Here is a 21149-nt window from a genome sequence, read left to right as displayed (position 1 = left end):
CTAAAGATGGTGGCAGACATGCACAATATTCGTCGCCTCCTCAGGCATTACTTTCCCCCAGTTTCTGTAGGGATAGGAGGCTCTGCAGACCGCTCAACTGAGTATAGCGAGAAGCCTATTTATATTTGGCTTCATCTAAAATTCATAAACATTTATTTCAATGACTTTCTTACGCTCTCGAGAGGTCACGATAAATGTATCAAACCCCACGCATCACATATTTCACAATAAACTAAGCATCATGTTAAATGTAAGAGCTCATTACATCATAATTTGCGCTGTGATTTTGAGAAAAAATACACTGATTTTAACTTCATGCACTGGCAGCCGAGACATACCGAATTTACCTCATCACCAGCAGCACTACTTGCTTCTCATGACTCTTTGACACAGAAGTATTGGGGAGGAAAACCAGCATGTGTCAAAGAGCATGAAAGGATACAACCGCTTACTCAGGAAGGGTGGGCGGGGAGGGGAACCACTTGCCATGCACCCCCGAGTCTTTACCGATGTTTAATATATTGTCTCATCACTCCAACATCTTCTACGTCACGCAGGATAAAATGGACGAGTCATGGTATTCGCCGTGTAGTGTCGCTAGTGATGTTACCTCATCACCAGCAGCACTACTTGCTTCTCATGACTCTTTGACACAGAAGTATTGGGGAGGAAAACCAGCATGTTGTAATATTCACCAATGTATACATCCCAGTACACTGTTCCCCTTTTTCCCACCCCCAATACTTACTCCCCAATACTTCCCAACACTTTGTCCGAAAACAATGCAGAAAAGGAAAACGTATAATATATTACTTTATTGCGCATATTACGCCCTATAATCAACTTTTAAGTTGATTATAGGGCGTAAAATGCGTTAAAACACAGGGATACCAGCAGAACCCTGATAATACTTAATTTCTGACCTCTGCCCTATACCCATATTTGATGCCAAAAATGGATATCTTACAATATGGGTATCACTCTCCTCCATACACATTTTAACCAAACGCATTTGATAAGCTATCTGGCACACATTCATAGAACACTTTCTCAAAATTGTCCGAATTAGTAGTCGAATCCGCCAAACGTCCGGCAACGACAGCCGCATCCCTAACCTTTTCTACTCTGCTATAAAACGAAGCGGACTCTTGAGTCGCCCAACCGACATGGTCCATCATTTGCCGTTCATTTTCGACTGATCCTGACAGACCGAGAAGTACTGAGCATCCCGCACGGAGACTATGTGGGGTTTCACCCTGGTAAATTCCCAAGGTTACCAAATACTCTCTGAATCTCAAATACATTACAGAATATGTAACATTGTCGTACAAGACTCTACCCGACTCGTCTACCACCCTAAATAAATATCCATATGCTAGGTTAACACCCTTTGATTTACACCAACGGATATACCGTTCCAAGCCTGCTATTGGACATATCTGCTTATCTTCACATCTCTTAACAACAAATTGATTTACAGTTGAATTTCCACCCCTTATTGTCTTCGTAATGGTATGGCAAAATAACATGCCTGAGTCATCCGACAATCTTTTCACCTCCTGTGAAGGAACTCTAGATAAATCAGTCGCTCTGTCTCCGGCAAAGTAAAGAAGTTTGAAAAATGCCTGGTCCCTTATCAATACAAACCTCTGTCTCAATGACAGATCCGGCCTACCAAACTGGTTATCAATATATTTCGCCAGCTGGGTAAGCTTACTCAAGAAAAGTGGCTTAACCTGAGATGGTAAAACATGAGCTTGAGCATGTTCTAAGGCTATTTGTTTGCAATAATTCTTAAACACCAGTGATGATGCAGGATTTCCACTATTTGTTTTTATGTTCCATTCCCTGCCTCTACCTTCTAGCTCAAAAACGTCCACCAATTTTTGAGCTAAATTTTTAGCTGTCGCAGCAGCCAATCTGAGTGGACAAGAACACCTTATCTCACGCTTATTCCCCAAATAGGGACATTGTATATTATGGATTTTAGTTTTCCCAACAGTATCCTTATCAACTAAAAACTTTAACACATCTACCGGATGACGCGTACTCAAAGATGGCTTATACGGCAGCTCATCATAAAAGAGTAACAATGACTTCTTCACACTACACTGTCTCTTATACTTATCCGAACCTTGCCAAACTGTATTAAGGTATGAAATCCTGTTTTCAATAGCCGCTATATTAACCTGTGGTCCTCTTACATTGCTAATAACCTGGAATGTACAAATGCCAATTTTTTTTAAACTTGTAAACACTCTATTGAAAGGATAATCTATAAACATACAAGGCATGTTTTAACCCGTTGGTATCCAAAATAAATCCTCTCTTCGATGGCAGCAAAATTACCCCCTTCTGTCCTTTATATCGCAGACAAACAGACGACTTTGTGTACATTCGTATAACTGGAGCCCAAATAGGGGAATTTTGCAGTCCAGGAGCCACCAGTGTATAGCCTGCTATCTTTTGTTCCATCAAGAAAGTCAGAAGTGGCAAAATCAAGGGGTATGGTGGAAAAACGTATGGATTCTCGCATGGCATAATGTTTTGAGCGAACAAATTAACTCCTGCTGAGTTTGGGCTTGGCCCTGGTGTGAAATGACGCAAAGGCCGTGAATCCGCATCTTTCATGACGTTACTGTCTAACGCCATTAAATCCAACGTATGAGGGCCAAATAACCGCTGAACTGTGTGCCATGATTTACCAGACAACGTTACATCTGACATACACAACTTTCTTGATGGAGCATCAGCAGGATTGTCACCAGACGGAATGTAATACAACCTCAAATCAACACAGAAGCCATACACAAGCTGAAACAACTTTTTCACCATATCACTCAGTGCTCTGTCTCTCACTCCCTGATTTTCCCATGCTGCCACTACAACTTTACTGTCCGTAAACACATCTACCCTATGACCCGCAATCTGAAACCCAATCGACTGAAGAGCACAGCAAAGAGCATCTGCCTCCTTTAAATGTATCGGTCTATCATCCCCCTCTCTCAAAAAATCTGAAAACGAGCTACCGGCATATACCCTGACAACATCTTCACACCGAATTTAAACAGAGACGCATCTGTCGCCAACATCACCTGCTTATGACACACTAATTTCCATGATAGAAAACCACTCCATGAATCAATAAACTCCCAATGTTTAATCTCCTCCACTAACTCGGGATAAAGCTGCACTTGTCTATCATGTTGTAGGCAAAACGATATAGCCCTATTAATCTCCCTTGTATATAATTTCGCTGCAGGTACAAAGAGTACCAAAGAAACGCACTTCCCAACCAATCTCTGTAGTGTTCTCACATCTACCGTCTCCCGCTCCAATATACTTTGTCTCAAAGCTATGAAACTGTCTTTTTTATCCTGGGGTAATAAATAAGCCTGCTTTTCAGAGTCCACAATAAAGCCCAGGTGTCTCAATGATGTCACCCCCAACAAACTGCTCTTGTGTAGTGCGAAGAAATATCCTAACCGATCCAACAACTGTATTAATGCATACCTAGTAAGATCTATGTTAATTACCACCTTGCCTGTACTTTGGCTAATTGCCTCCGCTGCAAATCTATCATCTATATACTGCGTAGTGCAAATACCAAAACTACGCAGATACAGCGTTGGCACCATGCCTACTGTCTGGTAAATATACGGGGCCGCCTTCCATCCAAATGGAAGGGTATTATACACCATAATGTACCCCCCAAACTGAATCCCGAAGAACTTTCGAGACTCTGCCGACAAACGAATATGATTATACCCTGACTTCTCGTCAGACGATACCATCTTGGCATCCTTACCGATGACCCGGTGCATATCACGTAAATTCTCTAAACAGAAAGGGGAATCCTAAATCCACATATTAAAAAATCTCCCATCATGCGGCATAACTATGTGTGGAAGCTCACATTCCCCAACCTTACCGAGCACAGTGATTGCTCCATTTCTAATTTTTTCCTCAAGTTCAGCCGTAATAAAACTCTCAAAATCCTTGCAACTAGGTGAATTCTCAAAATATCGAGAAGGTGGTTGTGCGTGATCATATTGCTGCTTCTTAAATTTGCCCTTGAAAGGCTTAAAAAACTGAGTAACATCCACCCCATCTTTCAACCAGCTTCTAATTTTATCACAAGGCAAATCAGAATCTGACACAGAATTAAGGAGTTTTTCCCATTCATCACAATGATTATGCAATTCACCGGCGACAAAGTGGTTAGGATCACGAACTAACAAATTATCAATCAACGCAAGTTGGGACATCCTGGGACAACGACCCATCTTGTAAAACTTCCTCAAAAGGCCTTGCACGGGGTTGGAGATGAGGATCCTTTCCTTCCTAGAAAGTGTATATTGTGGTGGTAGGAATGTAGGTATTTCTAAGCTATTTTGACCAAAAGCCCTTACAGGTCTTTTGCCCCAAATTAGCCTACAACCCCCAAAGAACCATCCACCACAATACATATATTCTATCATTCATGAGATTCCCAGTGAAGCGTTGCAATGAAATGGTCAATGAAATGGTGAGGGAATACTAGAGCTCAATGGGTTAATGTAATCATGACTTACTGTATTCCAACAGAAAGTACACGTCAATAGCTTTCCAAGGATACCTCATTTGCGAATATCCGTTAAAAAATAGCAGAGAAATGAACCCTATTCCCATGCATGTGCCACACTGAATGAGATATCACATGACAGCTGTGACGCGCATAATCAATAGGCGCTCTTATTACCTTAAACAGATGTTACTTTTAAATAGGCATAAATGTTATTGATCTAAATAGAAAGTTCAATAGCCTAGTGGGATAACATATGCTTACCACGCAGAATACCCGGGTTCGAGTCTGGCCTATGTCAAGCTTGTTTAGTTAGATGTTACAATGAAAGATGTCGCAATCGAACATGTGTCCAACGATCATCCATGACAAACACAACAAGGTGTTTGCATAGGCATAGCAACCATCCTCCTCTCAGGGATCGTTGTTAAGGACCAAAATGCGCATGACTGAATTGCTAATGAGAGCCGATCAATATTACAATAAAGAATAGTTTATCAATTACCATATGTGGCATAAAGCCACGCTCCATGAATTTTAGAGGCCTTAATTTTGCCTGGAAAATGTAAGTATTGTAAGTATTGTACACTGTACATTCGTTTCCGTGCATTTTACCTGATATATGATGTTGGCACTGTTCACTGCATGTACATAATTTTACTAGTAAATAAATAGAAATGGCAACAGGATATTTATTAAATACCGAAAGGGCACATAAGATTCCACTTGGTTTGAAAGCTGAGAGGCAGCATCATATCATTACTCATAACCCCTCATCTGCTAACCCCAAAGAAACACTGTATGTTAGAATACCGGCATTGCGAGAGAATACATTCTTTGTACCTAAATCTCTTTATCTGTCTGCTGATGTAACCATTTCTGGTGATTCTAAAAATAGTGTTGTAAATAATCTTGGTAGAAACCTAATCTCAAAGATGGTGGTTAAGTGGGGAACAGAGCAGATATTTGACCTTGACGAATACAGTCATTATTCTACATTTAAAGATCTGTGGCTAACAGAAGAAGAAAGAAATGATAGAGTTTTTCAGGGTATTCAGTTAGAGAATTAAGATCAGGAGTCGCTGAAGCTGATGTCACTGGAGAAACAGCTAATGAAAAGACATTAAAGAAAGTGTTTGACAAGAAGTACAAAATACCGTTAGATTTTGAATTATTTCACCATCATGCTCCATGTTACAAGTTTCCCATTCAAGAAGATGTTATCATTGAAATCACATTAGCACCAAAGGAAGAGATCATAGTTACCGCAACCACAGCAAGTATGGGCTACAAACTAGAGAATATTTGTTTTGAATATGACACCGTAACCAACAAAATGATTGCTAGTCAATTGAGTAACAAGTACAATTCTGGATTCTCAATATTTTATGATTGGGTAGACCATTTTAAGACAGTCAATGTTACTGCTAATGAAACACTAATTAATGAGAACATCAACTTTCCAAGAATGTCTATTAAAGGATTATTGTTACTATTTGTGTCTGACTATGTAGATGGAGCTAGAGATTCAGAGAAGTTTGAAAACCCTAACATAAGTAAAGTGCAGATCACAATAGAGGGTGTTGCCAATCAGGTGTTCCCAGAAGGAATGAGAATGATGGATCAATGGGAGGAGATCAAGAAACATTTTATGTCTGAAGATTTGAAGAAAACTCATGACTGTAACATGACCATGGAGAAATACTATGGTGATTCTAATCACTATGGTTTATGGTTGGACCTGAGAACTTCTGAAGATAATCGTCTACACGGATCAGGAAAGAAGCTCCAGAACACAAAATATGGTATTCAATTATCTATTACAAAGAAATCTGGAAAGGGACCATACAAAATGCACATATTCGTGGTTTCTGACGCCCAGGTTAACATTCATAATTCTCAGATTGCTTCACTCCAGCACTGAGGTGCTGCAAGAACAAAGTTCGCTCCAACACTGAGGTGTTGCAAGAACAAAGTTCGCTCCAGCACTGAATACTAGATAAATGAGTTTTACTAGTGATTTTCTAAGTAATTAAATGGATACACCAGGAAAGAAAGATATCATAAATACACTGTATCAAAGTTTACTGTTGGCATCAACAACAATTGGTTACTCTATGTTACTGAAAAGGTTCTTGAGAATCAATATTGGTCCCCCAAGTCAGGCCAACCTAGAGGAAATTCTTAAACTGGGCGGAACTGTAGCTATTAGCAATGGAACATTAGAGTACCTTTACGATCAAGGAATCCTACCCAGAAATATTATGAAATAAGAATAATTTACTTATTTGATAAAAGGTAAATTTGAAAACGAAAATTTACTTAACTAAATGGTTACTGTAATGAACATAGATTCAAGTGACTATCCAGATCAGAGTTCAAGTGATTTAACAGTCAATCTCAAGACTGAAATTCAGGATGCATGTAGCATCACTTTAACTTTTGCAGTAATACCTTGTACATTCTACAACATAAGTGCAGCCAGGGAGAATAACCGAATCAAAGTTAAGGGGTTTGATGTGGCAGAGATTACGCTACCAGATGGTCTCTATGACCTACAGAGCTTTTCAAAAGTATTTGCGGATAAGTTGAAAGAAAATAGTATGAGTAGAGGTGCTGTCAGATTTGACCTTGAAGAACCAACAGGTAAGGCCATCTTACACTTCCTAAAGAGAAAAAATGAGGCGCATTATCAGATCTATTTTCTTGGTAAAAGTAATGAATTATTTGGCATGAAATCAGAATGGCCTTACCCTTTAGACAATAAAAGTAAGGATGATGTTGTAAGCGAGAAACCTATCAATTTTAGACCAATTAACCATTTTGTTTTTCACTGTGACATAATCGAATCTACTAGTGTATTAAGTAATGGTGAAGCATCTGATGTGCTAACCACAAGACCAATAAAGGAAGCTAATTTTGGAGATTTAATAGCATACACCTTTGAGAAACCAATAGCAATTCCCTGTAAACCAAGATTCAATAAGCTGAATATTCGCTTAACTGATGAAAAAGGTGACATCATCGATCTTAATGGTCATAATGTACAGTACCAATTGGTATTAACTCGAGCTATGCTCTCAGCGACACATCATTAAATTCACTGGAATTAACATTTTCACTGGAATTAAATGGCTGGCATTGGCATGTTATTTGGATCTGCAATAATCAATGGATTAGCATTCACTGGATCCGGTTACCTTTTCAAGTCACTAGACAAAAACGGTTATGAAGATGAAGTGAAAAGACATGATTTGGCTCAGGAGCAATTACAGAAGGCCTCCACAGAATGGGAGGAGCATAGAAAGAGTACTATTGACTTTGTTAATCTTGAATTAAAGAGAGAAAGAGACGCTTCTATTGATTTTAACAATACTGATTCAGCACTGTTTACAATCATTTACATCCAGAAAGAACTATTGTACTACCTCAGCGACCACAATTAAGTGATTACTACCAACCTAGTGATGAAATGAAGAAATACGAGTACCTATGGATTATCCTAGGACTTAGTGGTTTAGGGTTAATAATTTATTATTTTACTAGGGTTAGAAAGACTAAGACCACTGATCGGACACAGTCCTGATGATCGGAAACAGTCCTGATGATCGGACACAGTCCTGAGAGCATAGCTCGATCAGAAGCGGGACTAAGATTTTTGATGGGAAAGAGTAAATCCAAATGGATGTTGTAGTCTAATGATCAGTTTTGATCCTTTTTTCATCTTAAGTTCTTCTATGTAGTACTGTCTTTTCTCCTTAGGAATAACACTGTTTTCTTCTAAGGCATCTTTCATGGCTGATTCATCCTTATTAAAAAATAATACTAAAATTCTTATGTTCTCTCTGTAGTCCTTGACAACTGAATTGTACTTCTGAACTAGTAACCAAACAGTGAGATTGTAGTGCCTGCCGGAAAAGGCAAGATTACATAACTCGGACACCTTCTTTTTTGTGTCTCTCAAATTAGCACAGTCATCAATGAGGAATAATGTGTTAGAACCAGCAAAGGTCAGAGTAGCAAACTGAAGCACAAGGTCCAAATTACTGGCCACAGCTTCGGGATTAACTATGTAGACGTTCTTGTCTTGGTAAATCCATTTCCTTTCATATGTCTTATTGTTGAAATATGTTGGACAGAAAATGACTATGTTCTGGAACTTGTGCCGATACTCCTTTTCTAAGAGGTCAAGGGCAAAATATGTCTTACCACAATTGGTAACACCAGAAATTAACATATTGTGTGGCTCGTAAATAAATACTTCACTCATTTAAATGGATGTAAAGGATGACACACAGCAGTATCTAAGGGATTTGTACTACAATCCCGAGAGTCCCGTGGCTTACAGTTCTTTGAGTAAAATCTGGAAACAGGTCAAGGAAGATATGACTTCGTCACGAGAGCAGAGCTCAGGAAAACTTATTAAACAAAAAGAAGTGAAAGAATTTCTAGAAACACTACCAACTCACCAACTACACAAACCGGCCATTAAGAAATTCACCTTCAGGAAGACAATGGTATCGTACATCGATCAACAGTGGCAAGCTGATCTGGTTGACATGCAGAAATTCGAGAGTAAGAATCGAGCTATGCTCTCAGGACAAAGTCCGAATAAGGGTTTCAGATTCATTTTAACAGTCATAGATCTATTTAGTCGTTTTTCTTGGGCTCTAGCAGTTAAGAGTAAGAGGGGAGAAGAAATCAGAGATGCATTTAAAGTGATATTTGAGGAAGCAAAACCAACGAAAATCCAGTTTGATGACGGTAAAGAATTTTACAACAAACACTTCAAGGAACTCTTAACAGAAAATGACATAGAATGGTTCTCCACAAAATCTGATAAGAAGGCAGCAGTAGTAGAGAGATTCAATAGAACCCTTAAAGAAAAAATGTGGCGTTATTTCACCGCTAAGGAGACTGACAAGTGGATTGACGTTCTGGATGACCTGGTCAGCGGCTACAACAACACATTTCACTCATCAATAGGTATGAAACCTGTAGACGCCAGAAAGATGGAAAACGAAGGAACAGTGTGGTACAATCTTTACGGTCTTCACCTCAAAGAGACATTTGGTGATCCAAAGTACAAAGTAGGTGACAGTGTAAGAATTTCAAAGTACAAGTCCATTTTCGGTAAAGGTTACATGCCCAACTACACTGAGGAGGTGTTCCAAATCAAACAGATCATCTTTACTCACCCTATCGTCTACAAGCTTGAGGATTACCACAAAGAAGAAATTCAAGGATATTTCTATGAAGAGGAATTGAGCTATGTTCCTAATCCTGACCAGCTAGAGTACAAGATCGAGAAAATCCTAAGGTACAAGACCAGTAAAGGCAAGAAATACGGATTAGTGAAGTGGAAGGGTTACAGTGATAAGTTCAATGAATTGTTACCAGTTTCTGATATCAAATCATTGAAATGAAATAAAGTCTCTAAAGTGACTTAAGTCACAAGAACAAGTTCGAAAAACGTAATTTAAAAAAAAAATGTCCTACTAAATAAAGAAAGAAATGGAGGGAGCAATATTTGATAATTAAAATGGTATGATGAATCAGAATAATATGATGAATCATGATAATATGATGAATCATGATAATATGATGAATCAAAATATTCAGAAGTTTTTGTATTATTTGCATCAAAATAATATGTTAAATCAAAATATGATAAATCAGATTATGTTAAATCAAAATATGATAAATCAGTTTATCTTAAATCAGATTATGTTAAATCAAAACATGGAAAATCAAAACATGGAAAATCAAAATATGATAAATCAGAATAATATGATGAATCAAAACATGGAAAATCAACCTACAATTTATTGTGTTAAGTGCTGTGAAAAGAAACCTGAAATTAATTTTGAAAAGAACAGGCGTAATAAACTACTTGATTACTGTAAAGAATGTGGTTCAAGTAAAATCAAGGGATGTAATAAATGTTATGAAATTAAATTACTAAGTGATGGTGAATTTGGTAAAAACGGAAATAGAGGTAACTGCAGATCATGTTTTAATTCATATTTCCTCATTTAATCTAGGATGTACAGACAGTTTCTTCCATCAGTGGTTAGAGTACCAGAGGAGTCTATCTCCAATAGGACAAAGTCCCGAGAACAGAGTTCGAATAGAAGAAGAAGAGTTGGATCATGTCTTACCAATCAAGGAATTCAAAGATAAACCTGAACTGTGCTTTGCTTGGTTTAACATGAGACCAATGGAAAAGACAGAAAACAGACAGAAGAGTGCTAAAGTAGACTACACACTATTTAAGGATCAATTGGATAGGTCAATGGATTTCATGGTAAAGATGAGAAGTGAAAACTGGTTTGTCTTTCGAGACCAGGATGTAATACCAGATTGGAAAATAGTGATATCACAGCATTTCGGGGATTATCTTCGTGATGAAAATATGATTCTGCTTGATAGATTATCGAATTTAAATAATAACATGAGAATGAACCAGAACATTAACATATGTAGTCAGACAGAAATCATAAACGAGATGATTAAGTTGAATAATAGACTTGAAAGAAATTTACTCTTTGCAGTGAATTGATTTTATTTTACTTAATTAAATGAATAGAACTTGGGGTTACACAAAACGACCACGTAATTGGAAATAAAGATTAGAACGATTTCATAGAGAATTAGAGGCAGAAGTAGAGTCAAAGTTGGAGCCTGGTCCTGAAAAACCTTTAAAACCTGCTGGGCCTGCTGGGTCAGAAAAACCTTTAAAATTTAATGTACTTAAAAAACCTGTAGTGTCTGCAAGATCAACACTAAACACTAGAAATGACAGAACAACTGATTCTAGTTATTCCCACTAATTAAATGGATGGAGACAAAAAGGTTTATCCAGATTTAAGTAATTTAAACTCTGAAAGTCAATTAAACTATGAAAGGTCTGAAAAGCATACAGAAAGTAACCCTCAGGCTTTCAGACTACAACAAATATGTGAGGTTAAGAGTTTCTTAGAAAGCGAGATTGAATTTAGAAGAAAGATATTTTCAAAGTACAAAAAAGCATTTAGCGTAATTACTGGCATTAGCCACTTCCTTAATTTAACTAGCGTAGCAGCCGGTTCTGTTGGTGTTTCAGCTCTAGCTGGTGTCATCACGGCACCGATAGGCTTAGCTTTGGGTGGCGTAACAATAGGTAGTGCCATTATTTCATCAGCCTTAGGCTGGGAGAAAAAGAATATTCTTAAGAAAATTGAAAAGCATGAGAATATCAGAATGTTGGCAATTTCAAAACTGAACACAATCAATGATTTGGTTAGTAAAGCCTTAACCGATTCTCACATATCTACAGATGAGTTTACTTTGATTCTTAAGGAGAAGGAGAAATACATTTCGATGAAAAATGCCATTAGGAAAAAACAAAGGGAGGCAAGTTCAGCTGTCGATGTAGAGTCTTTAAAGAAGACTTTTTTAGAAGAAGGAAAAAAACTAGCACAGACAGAGATGCTAGAAAAACTAAAAGTTCAGTAAATCAAACAGGACTCGAGCTATGCTCTCAGGACAAAGTCCGACTAAATAGTCCTAATCCTAATGTGGTGTATCACTATCACTATTATCATTACTTTGGTGTTAGGGATGAATTTCACCAAGTAACACTACCATCAGCACCACCCTATTCATTAGTTTAATCGAGATATGCTCTCAGGACAAAGTCCGACTAGGACAAGGTCTAGAGAGCAAAGCTCGACTCAAGCGAAGTTTGAATCGCTGTAATCCATGTAGCCTTCATAATACATTCCAAATGGTAAGGTGCTTATTCCATCTTCAAGTATGAACCTCTTGTCATCAAAAGGACTGAGGCTTTTTTTGTCAACTTCTTCCAAATAGATTTGGTGTTTATCTGATCTTAAGTGTCTCATCTTGTGGTAAAATGACCTACTCTTTTCAAGACAATCAACATAGTCATCAAATGATATATTTCTCCTTACTACATTCTTGGCAATACCCTTCAATTTCTTAGAATCGTAATCTTTTGTCGAGCCTTGCTCTCCAGACATAGTCTTGGTCCTGTAAGCGTACATCTTACTTCTCAGGGCAATGAATTCAGTCATCTCTACTCCTCCTAGCTCATCCTTAAAGTAGCCTGGTACCTTCTTTTTACTGGTATCATAGAGTGTATGATCTTTTGGATAATTACTGAAGTCAAAATAGTGTTTCAACTCCTTTAAGTCTTTAGTTAAGTCATCAGTATTAATGTTAAGTACAAATGAATCTGTATCTAGATACAGCAGTTCAATATTTTTCTCACCAAAGTACGGTTGAAGAACTTCATAATAGAATTCATACATTAATAATTTAGACAATTCAAGTACTGAAGCTCCTATGTAGATTGGTTTGTTGAATTTCATTGATGTTTTCCTCATGCTAATAGCAGCATTATGTTCGTCAAATACGCATATCGATGAAAACCTGGGATTGGCCATTACATTCCTGGCTCTCTCCCCGTCCGATACAAATTTAATTTCAACCCTGTCTTACATTCTCACAAGTCTTTCCGTAGAACGCATTATTCATGAGCTTAAAATAGTCTTTCTCAAAATCAGTCTTAGAATCCATACGCCTTTTAGTGTTAAAATCAATGTATGGTGCTAACCACTTTGATTGTTTAAAGCTTATCACTGAATGAACCCTCTTAAGTACCATTCCGTGCTTTAGGTAAAACTGTAGCATTCTGTAATGCACTATGTAATTAGTTTTATCCTTTTGTGTTAGTATTAGTTTCTCTACATTTGATCTTTTATCATCGCCCAGTAACTCTCTCTGGTAAGGACTTAATTCATCATCTTCAATAAAGAGAGATTCGGGACAGAATGGAAAGTTCCTTGACTTAAATTTAATATTTCCTGGATACTCCAAATCAACCTCTAAGAAGTAGCCTACTTCACTATCACTTGGAATTGCCATAATCTGCTCTTTACTGATAACATTCATGTTAAGTCGGACTTTGTCCTGAGAGCATAGCTCGAGTGGATCAATATCTATCATTTCAAAACTACCATAGGGTTGAGGTTCCATCATGGACCAGCCGTAGAGATTATTTGCGTCTACGTAGAGTAGTTTGTGGTGTTCATCTGCCTTGACATGTCTTGTTCCCATAACACCCGAAATTCCACCTCGTATTGCTTTCTCAAAAGTAAGTAAGATGTTGGTATCAGTCAGTAGTTCTAGGTTTATTCCTGTGTACTTCAAACCAGCTTGCCAGGTTAGGCCTGGTGCCGAGTAACAGTGACATGGATCTATCTGAAAGTAGTTCAAATTGACATCCCTGAATTTCTCAAATAAATCAGCTAAAAGGATCACATCAGTTTTGAGGTAGAGGTCAATGAACTCACCGTGATTCCTGATCTTGAAATGATCCCATATTACCTTAGCTTCATCATAGGCAGAATCAGGTGCCATTTCATTTTTTAATTCGTCAAAAAACATAGACTTTTCTAGGTAAGTAACATTGTAGCTTTCATGTGATGTGTAAAAAGAGTAAGGTACTGAACCCTTCTTCCTCAATAGCTTAAAGTCAGTGGTATTTGGGAACAGCTGTCTGGTAATTTTAAAATCATCATCCAACATTGATTTGGTTATGTTGTCTAAACTGGACTGCAGGAATCTGTACGAGTCCAAAAACCTGAAACAACCGAACTGAAATGAAATGTATTCCTCTGATGTTTTGGCAAGTATTTTCAGTTTCTTGTACTTCGGTAGCTTAGTCATTAATTCTTTAATAAATAAGTGAGAATCGTAATTACTGAGATTGTGAAAAAACACTGGAACAAACATAGCTTTCTTTTCATTCAAATTACACGAGTTGTGAGCAGCACCTCGATATCTACCACAGTAGTGATCATGATCCTTGACCTTGTCATATCCCAAAGGTTGATTACAATAGTAACAATGTGTTTCTAATTGATATTTATGCCAGTCGGACTTCGTCCTGAGAGCAGAGCTCGAGTCTTCATATGTCATTGTTAGAGGAAAGTTACAGTTCAATAAATTAGAGAATTGTTCTTCCATCCTGATTAACCAATTACAGAACACATCTACAACATCAGCACCCCTGTGAGACACATACTGGCTACTGTAAAGGTGTGTGTAGTATGAGTGAACATAAACACCAACAGCTGATGCATTTTGTTTAAAAAGTTTTTTAGTGGTAACAGTGGTATATGTCTGAGTTGTGTCGGACTTTGTCCTGAGAGCAGAGCTCGAGTTATCATTGACTGTTGTGCTTATCGCTTCGAAATCAGCATAGATCACAAACGGAACTCTATTTTTGAATGAGTGTTTTTCAAATTTAATTTGTGACCATTTACTGTTAGGTGGAGGCAAAGTAATCTTACAGTTATCGTGTTCTTCACATTTCTTTTTATGCTTATCTAGTGTTGACTTCCTGTAAAAGTAATTCATGCATCTCCTGCAAAGATACACTCTATGAGCTAGTGTCCTGAAGAAAAGATTGATGTCTCTTATGTACATGAAATGGTCCTTGAAATACAGCAGATCGATGACATCATCATCATCATAATTCTTGGACAGGTAGAGAGGTTCTAGTTTTGCCTCACAGGTGCTCTTAGCCGATTCATTCTGCAATTTAAACACATTAATTTTGAGATTATTATCACTCTCTATCTTAGGAATATCCTTTTGAATACATACAGGAAATGATTTGATTTTGATATCAGTAGTTTTCGAACTCTGTTCTCGTGACGAAGTCATTTGTAGCATATCGGTAGTAATATTTAATGTACTCTCGAGCTCTGCTCTCAGGACAAAGTCCGTCTCTGGATTTTCTTTCAGATATTTAGCGGCCAATAAAGACCAGAGAAAACATTTATTGTCATTTGATTCCACAGTTATTACTGCTTTTGTTTTAAATGGTGATTTAGTGTAATGACCACCTTTACACCTCTTGTAAGAACAGATGGTCATGTTACAAGACTCTATTTTGTTCAGTGTAAGTCCAGACCCTTGAAAGTACCTTTCCTCAATCTGTGTCTTAATGTAGTTTAACTGGTTGGTTATGGCATAAATTGCCTGGTTCCTTGAAATTATGCTTTCCATTGGAGACTGAATGGGGTGTGTAACACTTTCACCTTGACGATCAATGCTCTGCTCTTCGACCAAAGGTCGATCAAACTGAGCAAATACTGATATGCTAATTTTGTGATGGTAATCATTGAGTTGAAATAATACCTCCTCTAATTTATCTCTGTATTCATACACTTGTTTAGCTTCTCTGTCAATCTTCAAACTAATGGTGACTGCAGGCTTTCCAAATTGTTTTACTATTTCTATTCCACTCACTTTCTTTATGCCATCTAGCTCATTTTCCTCAAATGCAAGTTTCTTATCCATAGTTTTAGGGATCAGTGATGGGGCTCGGGGTTGAGCAATAGGGACATAATCCGGATTTAATTTACTTAAGTGATCTTTGGTTCTCCTGTGAATAGCCATATTATTGTAGGATATGTACTTGTCACATGTAGTGCAAAGTATTTTCTGATTCTTATCAGTCATTCTATTTATTAGATTAAAATGTATTAAATTCAATAAATCTCTTGAATTAAATAGAAATGGACTTCATAATCAATGAACAAGAATGTAATGAAGCCAAATTTGAGTACTACTTAACAGACCAATTAGACATAAAATCCATTACTTTGAAATCGATAACCTTTTACAATTCATGGTGGACAGGTGATTTTCTACCAGAGGGAGTCAGGATTTTCTCATTTCTAGTCGAAATAACCAGAATTACAACAAATGAGCCCTTAGATAAACAATTATGGTGTATGGATGAATTTAGGACATTATTTGCTCCTGGACTTGAAACAGATACACTTGTAAAGGAAGTCATGAAAGTTTGCGAACGGTATTTGGAAAATGAATCTACCACAACTAAAGACACCATTACTCAATACACATTTCCATACTCTCGACATTTTAGTTTAAGTGAGTTTTGTGAGGTATGGCAAAAATACATAAAAGAAATTGGAATAAGCCATGTGAAAATTTACTGTGATAACAATAATTACATAACACTTGAACTTACAGAGGATAAAGAGTACCCTCTGAAAGTATACAAGTTAGATAAAAATGAAAAAATCAAGATTGAGAGAAACACAGAAGGTTTTCAAATAAGAAAAACCATAAGAGAGGTGATAGAAAAACAGCTCACAGTGGTGAATGAGTGGTTTGGCTTTAAGCAAACTAAATTCACCAAGAAAGGAAAATACTACTCCACAAGACCACTCAACTTTTACAGGAAATATCTATTCCTGCAAGCTAATTTGGTTGACAAAGCTAAGACCCTCTACAACAATAAACCATCTAACATTTTCTGCATCATACCTATAAAAATGCAGCGATACGAACCGAATTGTAAGAAAACGATAAATAAGTGTACTAATCACATAAAATTCGAAATCACTGATGAGAATGGTAAGCTAGTTAATTTCAGAGGAACAGAGGTTTCTTTAGAGTTAAGAATTTAGCTATGCTCTCAGGACGAAGTCTGAATAGAGTTAAACTCTCAGGACAAAGTCCGAATAGAGTTAAACTCTTGTGGTGAAGACAAGCACCTCAGACTCGAGCTCTGCTCTCAGGACGAAGTCTGACTAGGACAAAGTCCCGAGAACAAAGTTCGACCACCTGATGAGATCATTCCATTAAAGGAATAGTACATTTCTTCTCTTTAACTACAGGTTTAACAAGAGGGCTAATTGACCCCTTCATGACTGCTTCATTCGGACTTTGTCCTGAGAGCAGAGCTCGATTCAAGCCTGATCGCTGCTCTTTACTTACTTTTTTAGGAAGTTTCTTAAACATGATAAATGCTGCTAAAATAACGGCACCTAAACCTAGTACATAGACATAAGTATTACTACTAGATTCACGCAGTGATACATCAGTATTTTGAGATTGTGGTTCTTCTTCCTCTACTTCTTCTTCCTCCTTTTCCACAACTCTGTTGTTTGGTGAGGAGTCCTGTACCTTAAATGTCGTCTTATCCTTTTTTATCCTCTTAAATTCCTTAGATCTTCTACCCAGTTCTCTAGACCATGCTAATTGTTTCTCTGATCGAGGTTTCTTAGACACTGAAACTTTAGTCGGACTTTGTCCTGAGAGCATAGCTCGAGTCGTATCAGTTACAGTTTCAAGTTCCATTTATCTTGGCCGAATTTAATTCGAACTATGTTCTCATAACCAGGTTAATTTAGTCTTCTTTATCATCACTACCTGTGATATCTAGACTTTCATCTATTGTTTTGTCACATTCAGAGACAGTCATATTTGGTGTATTCATATTTGATGCAGTCATACCCGATGTATTCATAGATGATTCCTCATGACAATGACCTAAAGTAATAAGTGTTGTTGAAGCAAGTGCAGTTAGTGCACCCATTCTCAAACTCAACCATCCAAGCCATTTATCCAACTCGTTAGTTATCAAATAATCATTTCTAAGATCATGATAAAGATCATCCTCATCATCTATTGGTAATAACCACCTTGATAATTTAGTGTAAGCTTTAAGTACTGTCTTACCCAAATAATCATTAAGTCTAGCAGCCATCTTTGTTTCATACATTCTATGGTGTTTTAAGATTTCTTTTTCAGTCATATTATCTAAGTCATTAAAAGTTATTTGTTTATTAAGGAAATCCTTGCTTTTACCAGTTGCAATTAAAATTTCTAAGTCTTGTTTGGCTTTAAGGCCACTATCAGTCAAATAGTTCAAATTTTGTTGATTGCTAGTTGATCCTAGTTGGCAACTAGAATTGACTATTCCTTGACTAGGAGTAACAAAATTTGAATTATTCAACTGCTTGTTTGAAACTTGTTGATTTGTAGAGCAGTTCTGTTGAAAGTTAGTTCTGTTTTGTTGGTAACTACCAGTGTTCTGTTGGTTAGAAGCCCCAACTCGAGCTAAGCTCTCAGGACTCATAACACCAATCTGTTTCATCTGTTGTTCAATCACTGCAGATGTCTGACTATTCATTTGCTGATTATTCATTTAAAATTATGGAAAAATGACTGTTAAGTGCAAAATGCTGTTTTCACAACTTTATTACATCTTAACACTAGCTCGAGCTATGCTCTCAGGACGAAGTCCGGCTCGAGCTATGCTCTCAGAACGAAGTCCGGCTCGAGCTATGCTCTCAGGACGAAGTCCGGCTGGTGTAAACTTAATACTACTGATGCAATTATTGTCTCTACCTGCACTGGCACTCAGTAAAACGTCAAACTGCTTGTCAATATCCTGGTCATATTCCTTCTCAACCTTGTAATTCTGGAAGAAAATACTTTGAGTGAAATCATACCATAATCTCTCCAAATCATTAACTCGCTCCTTGTTGGTTAAAAAAGGTGTAAATATTACATAATCAATTTTCAGCGTTTTAAAGGCTTGGTGTAAAAATACCTTGTAGTTAATGGTGACCTTGACACCACAGTAATGCAGAAATCTAAGGAAAGCATAGTACACTAGTCTAAGGTCAGTGATATTCTCATCGGTTAATTGCGGTTTACCAATTGCCCTGTTAATAAATTCAATGGCAAGAAACCAATCATATTCCCCACAGTGAAATTTAAAAAGCATGGCTTCACCATGTAACCCTTGGTTACATAACTTAGAGGGGAGAGTGTTAATATCCATTTTTAGGGCTGACTGAAGAGTATTTTCATATCTCTGCTTACTAAGACATTTTCTGTGACTTGAAAAGTAGCACTGTAAATACCCTTCCACAAAGTCCTTTAAATACTTAACTGCCGATTCGGACAGCCGCCTCCATCCAAGTTTCCTTAGAATACTGTCAAAGTAACGTGTCTTGTTGTCAATATTGATCTCAAGAGTTTTAAAATCATCATCGTAAGTAGTCGAATTGCAATTGGTGCAGAATTGATACTTCACAGTTTTAGCTGCGTACCTTGCTGAATTCAAGTTTTTTTGATACTCAAAAAGGGTCCACCTTTTACAATTACGGCAGAATTGGGCATTAGTGTTGGTACTGACGTCATATTCTTTCATTCTTGGCAGGACTAATTTGTGTGTCTCAGTCAGACTTCGTCTTGAGAGCACAGCTCGAGTAGGCTTATCAAATTTCCCACTGTCATAATTCTTGCTGTCATTTTCTTCACTAAAATTTCTAGTTGGACGCAGTCCTGAGAGCATAGCTCGATCCATAACCCTAGGACGAATGTATCCTTTAAGATTCTCATTGTTCCACTCACTAGAATAATAATCTTTAAATGAGATGTATTTATTCATATTTACATGATAATTATTTTTTAAACATTGTTTTGATAGAAGTTCACCTAAGACCTTTTATGTTTTTTTTACTGTTTTACGTGATTTTAAGGCTTTAACACCCTCTATTAAACCATAGATTATGGAGCTCACAATAGCAATAACTGCTATGATCAGATGTTCAGCTAGAAAGCCAACAACTGCACCAATTGTTTTCAGGAGAAATGATACGATAGAACCGATGATTCCCGGTAAAGCCGCAGCTGATTTCTTGGCTAGTTCTTTTAGCCATTCAGCAAACTTCTTGAGACCTTCTTTTACTTTATCTGGTATTGATGGTTTTGGTCCTGGTCCAGGTTCTGGTGTAGGTCCAGGAGTTGGTTCTGGTCCTGGAGTTGGGTCTGGTCCTGGAGTTGGTTTTACAGATTTAGTGGCACCACTTAAAGCACTACTGATACTGAGACCTAGAGTTGTAAATGTCATTACAACAGCTGTTATTATGGCGCTAATAGTTACACCATACGTCTTAAAAAGTAACCTTATTCTGTCCTTCAGAGGAATAGTTGAATCTGGTTTCTTTAGAACATCAACAATTTAACGTTTAATTCTTCTAGTTTGTGACTCCCTGTCATTGTCTAACCTCCATACCTTTGACTGTTCCTCATACAATTTGTCATTTAGTTCATCTATTTGCTTTTTCAACTCTCCTTTATCTTTAGTATCTTCTTCTACAGACTTTACATAGTCTCTTGTTAAATTATGAAGCTGATCTTTTAATTCCTCTATTTGCATGTCCTTATCCATCTTTACTGCAGCTAGATCATCACCAGCCTGTTTTAACCCTCTAAGTTCTCTCAAGGCATATTCAGTTAAACCCAGTGATTTAAGTTCATCATCATTAGAATCTATCAGTTTATCTATTGGTTTGTTTGAACTGTTTACCTCATTAATTAATATATCTGTTTGAGTGGATGCAGATTTAGGTTCCCTTACTGGTGGGTCAGGTGCAATCATACCTCTAATCATGTCAGCAAATCTAGTACCAAACTTATTTTTTAATGTGCCTTCAGAAAGGAATTTACCATCTGATTTAATTAAAGGAATGATAAAGGCATTCCCTCCATTAGGATTAGGAATTTTATTCATATTGTTCTTTTGTTGTTCTGTAAAGTTTGCTAATTCTCCTTTATAGGCAAGAAGTAAGGTTCCTCGTTGTGCAAATAAATACGTGGTGCTAGTTTACTTAGTTTGTTAGGGTCATATTTCCATTTACCACTTTTTTTCAATGCTGTATCAAGTTTATCCTCTTTATCA

At 37.2% G+C, this 21149-nt stretch overlaps 1 protein-coding gene across 2 annotated transcripts in view; it reads left to right on the top strand.

Moving 5' to 3' along the window:
- Positions 1-21149, top strand: part of LOC135494968 (diacylglycerol kinase delta-like) — a 782762-nt gene that overhangs the window by 531122 nt on the left and 230491 nt on the right. The gene's annotated exons all lie outside the window — the stretch shown is intronic.

Source organism: Lineus longissimus, chromosome 10 (assembly GCF_910592395.1).
Source record: "Lineus longissimus chromosome 10, tnLinLong1.2, whole genome shotgun sequence".
In the NCBI taxonomy this organism is placed as follows: domain Eukaryota; kingdom Metazoa; phylum Nemertea; class Pilidiophora; order Heteronemertea; family Lineidae; genus Lineus; species Lineus longissimus.
This window is presented reverse-complemented; position numbering and strand designations above follow the sequence as displayed.